Source organism: Moschus berezovskii, chromosome X, assembly GCF_049115385.1.
Source record: "Moschus berezovskii isolate FMDL1 chromosome X, NW_MosBer_1.0, whole genome shotgun sequence".
NCBI classification, from domain to species: Eukaryota; Metazoa; Chordata; class Mammalia; order Artiodactyla; family Moschidae; genus Moschus; species Moschus berezovskii.
In genome coordinates this window covers 47969196-47978505 of record NC_142488.1, presented here as the reverse complement: position 1 = coordinate 47978505, position 9310 = coordinate 47969196, and the positions used below count along the sequence as shown (strand labels likewise).

Here is a 9310-nt window from a genome sequence, read left to right as displayed (position 1 = left end):
AAGAAAAAAGAAATAATCAACAATGTCAAATATTTTTTGACATTTTGCTTAGTCACTCAGTCGTGTTTGACTCTTTGCAACCCCATGGACCCCAAGGACTATAGCCCACCAAGCTCCTCTGTCCATGGGGATTCTCCAGGCAAGAATACTGGAGTGGGTTGCCATGCCGTCCTCCAGGGGATCTTCCAAACACAGGGATCAAACCCAGGTATCCCACATTGCAGGCGGCTTCTTTACCATCTGAGCCACCAGGGAAGCCCAAGAATACCGGAATGGGTAGCCTATCCCTTCTCCAGGGAATTTTCCTGACAGGAACTGAACGGGGATCTCCTGCATTGCAGGTGGATTCTTTACCATCTGAGCTATCAGGGAAGCCCACTTAAGTGTCCATTGATGTTGGGGAAGAAAGGAGACAACAATCACTGAATTTGTCAAAAGAGGTTGGTGACTTTGTTAAGAGCAGATTCACGGAGGAGACAGAGAAAAGATTGTAGTAGGTTGAGTAATTTGTGGAGGGAATGTGAGGAAGTGGTCAAAGAGAGGGCTGACAGTGCTTTCAAGAATCTAAGCTATGATACATAGGAAGAAAGAGAAAAAGTTATAACTAAAGGGGAATATAAGGTAAAGGGAAGTTTTTTTTTTTTTTTTTTAAGGAAAAGACAAGCATATTTAAATGTTTATGGGAAAGATCGAATAGAAAGGGAGCTAGGAGAAAGTGGCTATAATTAATAGTCTGACAGAATTGAGATCATATGAGATCAAGAGTGGAGATGGGAAAGTATGCTGTAAGAGAGGAGAGAATTGAAGGGAGGAATAGACAATAATAGTTGGAGATAAATACTCTACTCTCAATAATTAATAACACATGTAGACAGAAGACCAATAAGGAAATAGCAGACTTACACACCACTATAAACAAGTAGACTTAACAGACAAGTATATCACACTCTTTGCAACAATAGCAGTGTACATATTTCTCTCAAGTGCCAGGAACATTCTCTAGGATTTAAATCATACCCTGTATCTTCTCCCATGACAATGTAATAAAACTAGAAATCAATAATAGGGAAACTTATGTAGAGAGAGAGAGAGAGAAATAGATTGATTATACACCGTGACGCAAAGAAAGGCAATCCCAAAGAAAAGGGATTCCCAAAGAAAGGCAGTGCCAAAACATGTTCAAACTACAACACAATTGTACTCATTTCACATGCTAGCAAAGTAATGCTCAAAATTCTCCAAGCTAGGCTTCAATAGTACATGAACCAAGAACTTCCAGATATTCAAGCTGGATTTAGAAAGGACAGAGGAACCAGAGATCAAATTGCCAATATCTGTTGAATCATAGAAAAAGCAAGAGAATTCCAGAAAAAACATCTACTACTTCTTCATTGACTATGCTAAAGCCTTTGACTGTGTGGAACACAATAAACTGGAAAATTTTTCAAGAGATGGGAATACCAGACCACCTTACCTGCCTCCTGAGAAACTTGTATGCAGGTCAAGAAGCAACAGTTAGAACTGGAAGTGGAACACCGGACTGCTTCCAAATTGGGAAAGAAGTACTTCAAGGCTACATATTGTCACCTTGCTTATTTAACTTATATGCAGAGTACATCATGAGAAATGCCAGGCTGGATGAAGCACAAGCTGGAATCAAGATTGCTGGGAGAAATATCAATAACCTCAGATATGCAGATGACCCCACCCTTATGGCAGAAAGCAAAGAGGAACTTAAGAGCCTCTTGATGAAAATGAAAGAGGTGAGTGAAAAAGCTGGCTTAAGATTCAACATTCAGAAAACTAATATCATGGCATCCAGTTCCATTACTTCATGGCAAATAGAAGGGGACAAAATGGAAACAGTGACAAACTTTATTTTCTTCCAAAATCACTGCAAACTGTGACTGCAGCCATGAAATTAAAAGACACTTGCTCCTTGGAAGAAAAGCTAGGACCAAACTTGACAGCATATTAAAGGGCAGAGATATTACTTTTCCAACAAAGGTTCATCTAGTCATGTGTGGATGTGAGAGTTGGACCATAAAGAAGGCTAAGCGCCGAAGAATTGCTGTTTTTGAACTGTGGTATTGAAGACTCTTGAGAGTCCCTTGGACAGGAAGGCGATCAAACCAGTCAATCATAAAGCAATCTTGAATATTCATTGGAAGGACTGATGCTGAAGCTCCAGTACTTTGGACACCTGATGTGAAGAGCTGACTCATTAGAAAAGACCCTGATGCTGGGAAAGATTGAAGGCAGGAGGAGAAGGGGATGACAGAGGATGAGCTGTTTGGATGGCATCACCTACTCAATGGACATGAGTTTGAGCAAGCTCTGAGAGATGGTGAAGGACAGGGAAGCCTGGTTTGCTATAGTCCACAGGATCACAAAGAGTCAGACATGGTTGAGTGACTGAACAACAATACACCATGACGAACTGGGATTTATCTCAGAAAAAAAGAAGAGTGGTTCATTATAAGAAAAATTAATCATTGTAACACATCACACTAACAAAATGAAGAAAGGAAGCAATAATCACAGTTGATGCAGAAAAAGCATTTGACAAAGTCCAATACTATTTTGCAATTGGAAAAAAAATCAGAAAACTAGGAATAGCAAGAAGCATGGTCCCAAGCTTGCCATAAAATTGACCCCTGTAAAGTGTACGGTGCCCTGGTTTTGAGCATGTTCACGGATTGTACATCACCACTGTGTAGTTCCAGAAGATTGCAGCTCTCCGGAAATCATCTACTAGCGGTACTCTGGTTTGTTTCTACCCATAGAAAATTCTTGATGCCAAATGTGTAGGTTTTTTCCACGTCAGCAACTGATTGTCCAACTCTTCAGGCACTAGATGAGTGTTGCAACAGTTCAGTCCAATTCTAACTAGCCCTCCCTGGAGTTGGTGCAGACCTCACAGCTTAGGAACTCAGTCCTATTAGACTGGCCCCTCTTCAGACATGGGTCACAAGTCGGCCTCCCATCCTTCGGACCGACTGGCTGTAAACCAGGGGTTCCTACGGCACCCCCACTTAGGTTCAGTAGTGTGCTGTAACAGCTCATGGAACTCAGGAAATCACTGCTTACATTTACTGTGTTTTATACATGATAGTATAAAGGATATAGATGAACAGGCAGGTGTCAGGGGGAGGGGCTGAAGCATCCCATCCTGAAGGTGTTGAGGGCCCATCAAGAGTCGCCTGAGCATAAACTCATGGCTGAGGGGACTTTATTACAATTAACAAAAGACAGTCCGAACCCCTCTCACTAAGGAAATTGACAGGGTTTTAGGAGCTGTGTGCCAGGGCCCAGGGATGAAGACCACATACACATTTCTCATTCAATGACAATAGTCACTCATTACCTCATCCCACCCAGCCCCTGGCAGTCACTAATCCACTTTCTATCAGGGAATTTGCATATTCTGGATATTCCATTTAAGTGGAATCTTATAACATGGCCTTTGGTGTCTAGCTTTTATTTTTTCTTGAAATGTAGTTGATGTAGAACATCTTCTATAAATACAGGTATATAATATAGTGATTCACAATTTTTAAAGTCTATACTCCTCTTACAGTTATAAAATACTGGATAAATATCCTCTGTTGTACAAAATATCCTTGTAACTTATTTTAGTACATAGTCTTGCTTCTTTCACGGAGAAGGCAATGCAAGCCACTCCAGTACTCTTGCCTAGAAAATCCCATGGATGGAGGAGCCTGGTTGGCTGTAGTCCGTGGGGTGGCTAAGGGTCGGACACGACTGAGCGACTTCACTTTCACTTTCACACATTGGAGAAGGAAATGGCAACCCACTCCAGTGTTCTTGCCTGGAGAATCCCAGGGACGGGGGAGCCTGGTGGGCTTCCGTCTATGGGGTCACACAGAGTCGGACACGACTGAAGTGACTTAGCAGCAGCATCAATGTAATAAAAGGCATCTATGAACCCCAGGTGGCTCAGTGGTAAAGAATCTGCCTGACAATGCAGGTGACATGTGTTTGATTCCTGGGTCAAGAAGATTCCTGGAAGAATATGGCAATCCGTTTCAGTATTCTTGCCTGGAGAATCTCATGGACAGAGGAGTCCAGGGGCTTCAGTATGTAGGGTTGCAGAGTCGTAAGTGACTGAGAGACTGAGCATGCACACACATATGAACAACAAACAGCTAACATCATTCTTAATGATAAGTGAGTAAAAACATTCCTCTTTAGATCAACAAGACAAGGATGTTGCCTTTCACCACTGCTGTTCAACATTGCACTGGAAGTTTTAACAAAAGCAATTGTGAAGAAAAAAGAAATCAAAGGAATCCAAATTGGAAAGAAAGAAGTAAGACTGTCTCTATTTGCAGATCACATAATCCTATATAAAATCCCACAGGATTCTCACACCAAAAAAAACCCTGCTAGAGCTAATAATTCAGTAAAGTTGCAGGATACAAAATCGGCACACAATGTTCAGCTAAGTTTCTATACACCAGCAATGAACAATCCAAAAGGAAAATAGAGAAAACAGCCCTCTTTACAATAGTATCTCCCCAAAATAAATACATAGAATAAATTTAACCAAGTAGGTGAAAGACCTGTACACTCAAAGCTACAAAATATTAATGAAAGAAATTAAAGAAGACAAATAGACATTCCATGTTCACGGATTGGAAGACTTGATATTATTAAGATATCCGTACTACTGAAAGTGACATATAGATTCAATCCAGTCTCTATCCAAATTTGAATGGCATTTTTTTTTTGCAGAAATAGAAAAAAATGTATCCTAAAATTTGTATGGACACTTAAAGGAATCCCAAACAGCTTGAACAGTTTTGGAAAAGAACAAAGATGTAGGACTCACATTTCTTGATTTTAAAATTTATTACAAAACATCAGTAATCAAAACAGTGTAGTACTGGCATAAAGATAGACAAATAGACTAATAGTATAGACTAGAGAGTCCAGAAATAAACCTATATGGGTCAGATGAACTTTAACAAGGGTGCCAAGACCACTTAGTGGAGTAAGCACAGTCTGTTGAACAAATTATGTTGGGAAAACTGGATATCCGTGTACAGATGAATATAAGAAATTCAACTCAAAATAAATTAATGACCTAATTACAAGTGCTAAAACATAAAATTTTTAGAAGCAAATATAAATCTTTACCTTGGATTTGATAATGCTTGAATAAGACACCGAAAGCAGTAGCAATGAAAGAACAAATATAGATGGATTTATCAAAATTGAGAACTTTTGTTCAGCAAAGGTCTATAAAAAAGAGAAGACAACCTACAGAATGGCAGATAATATTTGCAAATCATATATCTGGTAAGGGCCTATAGCCAGAATATGAAAAAAAAAAAATCTTACAACTCAACAACAGAGCAGTGAGCAGTACAATTTTAAGAAGGATAGAGAAACTTGAATTAGACATCTCTCTAAAGAAGATATACAAATGGTCAATAAGACTTTAAAACATGCTGAACATCATTAGTCATAAAGGAAATACAAATCTAGACCAAAACTTTACAAACCCAGTCAGTCAGTTCAGTCACTCTGTCGTGTCCGACTCTTTGCGATCCCGTGAATCACAGCATGCCAGGCCTCCCTGTCCATCACCAACTCCTGGAGTTCACCCAAACTCATCTCCAGTGGCTATAATTGGGGGGAAATAAAGGAAATAAGTGTTGGGGAGGACATAGAGAAAATGGAATACTGATAAAATTGCTAATAGAAAAGTGAAATGATGCAGGTGCTATGGAAAAAGTTTTCCAGTTTCTCTAAAAGTTAACATAGAATTGCTATTCAACCCAGAAATTCCATTCCTAGATGTAAACCCAAAAGGGTTGAAATAGATACTGAAACAAATTCTTTCACATTAATGTTCAGAGCAGCACTATTAATAATAGCTAAAAGGTGGAAACAACTCAAATGAAGAAATTAATTGATAAAGATATTGTGGTGTATACCATAAAATCAAATATAGTTTGTGGTAAGTTGCTTCAGTCATGTCCGACTCTTTGGGACCCTATGGACTGTAGCCCACCAGGCTCCTCTGTCCATGGGATTTTCTTGCACAACTGGAGTGGGTTGCCATGTCTTTCTCCAGGGTATCTTCATGACCCAGGAATTGAACCCACGTCTCCTGCATCTGCAGGTGGATTCTTTACCACTGAGCCACTGGGGAAGACCCAAATATAATATTCAGCCGTAAAAAGGAATGATGTTCTTATACATGCTACAACATGGATGAACCTCAAAAACGTAAGTGAAAGGATGTAGACAGAAAAGGTCACTTACTGTATGATTCACTGATATGAGATGTCCAGAATGGGTAAATTTGTAGAGGTGGAATGCAACTAGGGGGTGGGTGGTGAGTAGGAAAGTGGCAAACTGCTTAATGGATAGGGAATTTCCTTTGCCTGCTAAAATGTAGGGATGGGGAGGGTGGTGGGAGGGGAGTTCAGGATGGGGAACACATGTACACCCATGGCTGATTCATGTCAATGTGTGGCAAAACTACTACAATATTGTAAAGTAATTAGCCTCCAATTTAAATAAATTAATTTTTTAAAAAAAGAAATTAGATACAGGTGGAGGCCCCACAACATTGTGAATGTGATAGATGCCACTGTTCACTTCAGAAGTAGTTGCTTTTATGATACATTAATTTCACCACAATTGAATAAAGAAGAAATAAAATAGTAATTCTTTATTCGGAAAAGAATACTCTTCAGTAAGACAGATATATAAGTCAGCAGTCAAAAAAGAAAAAAAGTAACATTTAACAAACTAAATCATGAGAAGACTTACTCTATGAAACACCTAAGACAAGACAAGCAAGTAGGAAAGAGATAAAGTCATGTCAAAGCCAGTAGGGTCCAGGGCTCCCAGACCTCCTCTCTTTCCCATGGTGGGGAGGAGGTCCCTTTAAGCTTTTGAAAGTTACTTTTCCCAAGAGCAGGCGTGAAGAAAAATAACGGGTTGGAGGCAAAGAAGGGGGAAAGACCTGCAGGACGTCCAGCCTCCTGACCAGTGGTCATTCTGTCCTTTTCTCCCCTCCTTTAAGGAGTTGAGTTGTCTGTGTTGGTCTGATAGTGGTTTTGCCTTGGAAGGGGAGGGGGACCAAGGCCTGATGGGAAGATGCGGGCAGGGTCCGGCCCTCGGTTGGCATTTGCAGAACCATGCTGCCATCAAGCGGAGATTGTTTCTTTCAAAGCCAGTTACCTGGGCTCAAGTCATGGAGACAGCCATGGAGTGGGAAGAAACTGACCCTGTGAGGGTTGCGGTGGGTGGGGATGGGTGTTGTGTCGTCCTGAGGGTGCGCCTGGGGAACGGGCTCCCAGCTGTCCCTTCATCTGTGTGCTCCATGGGAGACTGGACCGTGGTTCCGCTGCTGCTGAAGGCCCTCAGATACCCCAGGGGCAGCCCGAGATGGCTGCCACTGGGAGTGCCAAGTGTAACTCGCCCTGGTCCCAGAACCTCTAAGCCCCTCAGCTCCCAGCGAGGGAAGGGGCCGCTTGACCCCCAGTTTGGTCCCAGGCAGGGCACCCCGGCACTCCCCAGCAGGGACACCACAGGAAAAATTGCAGAATCCCTCTGGGTCCAGCCCAAAATGGCGGACGGGGTAAGCTCCGCCCCCTGAGCTGGTAGTTCCCGGGGCTGTAGGCAGGGTCCAAGACTCCTAGAGCTGTCTTTCCCATGGTGAGGCAGGTGTTCCTTTAGGCTTCTGAACTTGCGGGGGTGGCGGTGGGGCGGGGGAGGAGAACCTCCAGCTTGGGCAGAGCTCAGAAGGCCCAGCACAACCTTGCTGATCCCTGGAGCCCTGGCAGAAGACAGGTGTCTGCTGCATGGACTTTTGAGATACATGTTCCGCTGGATGGCACTGTGACTCCAGAAATGGCAGTCGCCCCTTTCCCAGCCCCCAGCAAGCCTTTCTCTCCTTCCTTTAGCCGCCAGAGTATGGGATGGGGGTGGAGATGGAGAAACGCTTAGGTCACCTTCCTCCTCCTCCTCCTCTTCTTGATTTTCCCGTCACCACCGCTCCTCCTCACCCCTCTATCATTACCATCATCACGAGCAGCAGCAGGAGAAATATCCCAATATCCTCATTACCATCGATAGTCCAGCTCACACAGCACCCAACTCCGTTTCAGCTGGGCTCCTCATAACTTTGGCCGCTTTGGGATAACCTGCAGGTGTAGCTAGGCTGTTCTTGACTGCCTTCACGTGCCTTGCAGAGATCCCACTAGTAGGCTTGCAGTTTCTTCTTTGTATTTTTGGGCTCCTCCCAGCCTCTCTTGCTTGCCTGCACCGGGCCTCTTCCTAGGTAGTAACCCCTGTTCTCCCGAGGATCTGGTGGGACAGAGGCAAGCAGGTCTCATGGAGGCCCAGAAGTTTTTCACCTCTTCTGTAATAAGGGGGAATCTTTCCAGGAATCCCGAGGGTCCAGAAGAGGCCACCAGGCTGCCTCCCTGACTGGTACCTCTGATCACTCATTCTGTGCCCATGAGTGGGACTTTGGGGGAATGGCATGGATCACACAGGTGGGATCTTTGGGAATGCCCCACTTGACCTCGCCTACATTTGTCCACAGGTTTGCCATTGGGGTCTTTTCTGCCCACAGGCCTTGTTAGCCAGGCTCTCGCAGGCTTCAGTCTTCACCAGGAGCCCACCTGCATGTCACCTTCAATCTTTCCAGGTGCCCTCCCCCGCTATCAATCCTATTAATTTTTATCGTCTGGGGAGTAGGTGGAGTTTAGGGGGAAGAGAGAGAGGAGGCAGGCCTGGGGATTGGAGGGGTCAGGTGGCAAGAAGGGAGCTTGTTGGATTGGTTTGCCATGTAGATCTCTATCTTCTCAACCTAACCCCTGAGAGTAGCCTAGTATTCACCCTGGAAGCTCACTCCCACCCCAGGGGAATTATGGATCCCCCTTAAACACACACACACACACACACACAAGCAGGCATGGCAAGCACGACGAGGGAATCAGGGCCTTTATCCAGAGAGTTTTGGGATGTGTGCAAAGAAGGAAAACACACAACCTGAAAGCTGACAGTTTCCTTTCATTTGGGGACCTTCCTGAGAGGTATAGCCACAGGGCCACAGCCGCTCTGATACCTCTGATCTAAGGTTTCCCCAGAGGTAAGGGAGGAATGAGCCAGCCAGCCTATTTTAGGAGTTTTTGTTGAAAAAAAGTGAGGAAAAAATTAAAATGTGGGGAACACTGAAAGGTTACTGCTAGTCCACCGCCCACCCCCTATTCCAACCCTCCCCCACCCCTCCCCCCACCCCAGGCCAGCAAAAGCCAGC

At 43.7% G+C, this 9310-nt stretch overlaps 1 protein-coding gene across 7 annotated transcripts in view; it reads left to right on the top strand.

The window, feature by feature from the left end:
- The window catches only part of NBDY (negative regulator of P-body association), a 66762-nt gene that overhangs the window by 34337 nt on the left and 23115 nt on the right, over positions 1-9310 (top strand). For 2 of the 7 annotated variants that reach the window (XR_008687456.2, XR_016036866.1), the window contains exon 3: positions 6107-6261. The exons of 3 other annotated variants lie outside the window; for them this stretch is intronic. The gene's annotated coding sequence lies outside the window, so the exon portion shown is untranslated. Of the gene's footprint in view, positions 1-6106; positions 6262-8593; positions 9249-9310 lie in introns of those variants that run through there. 2 more of the 7 variants (XR_016036865.1, XR_016036863.1) reach the window with 2 other exon arrangements.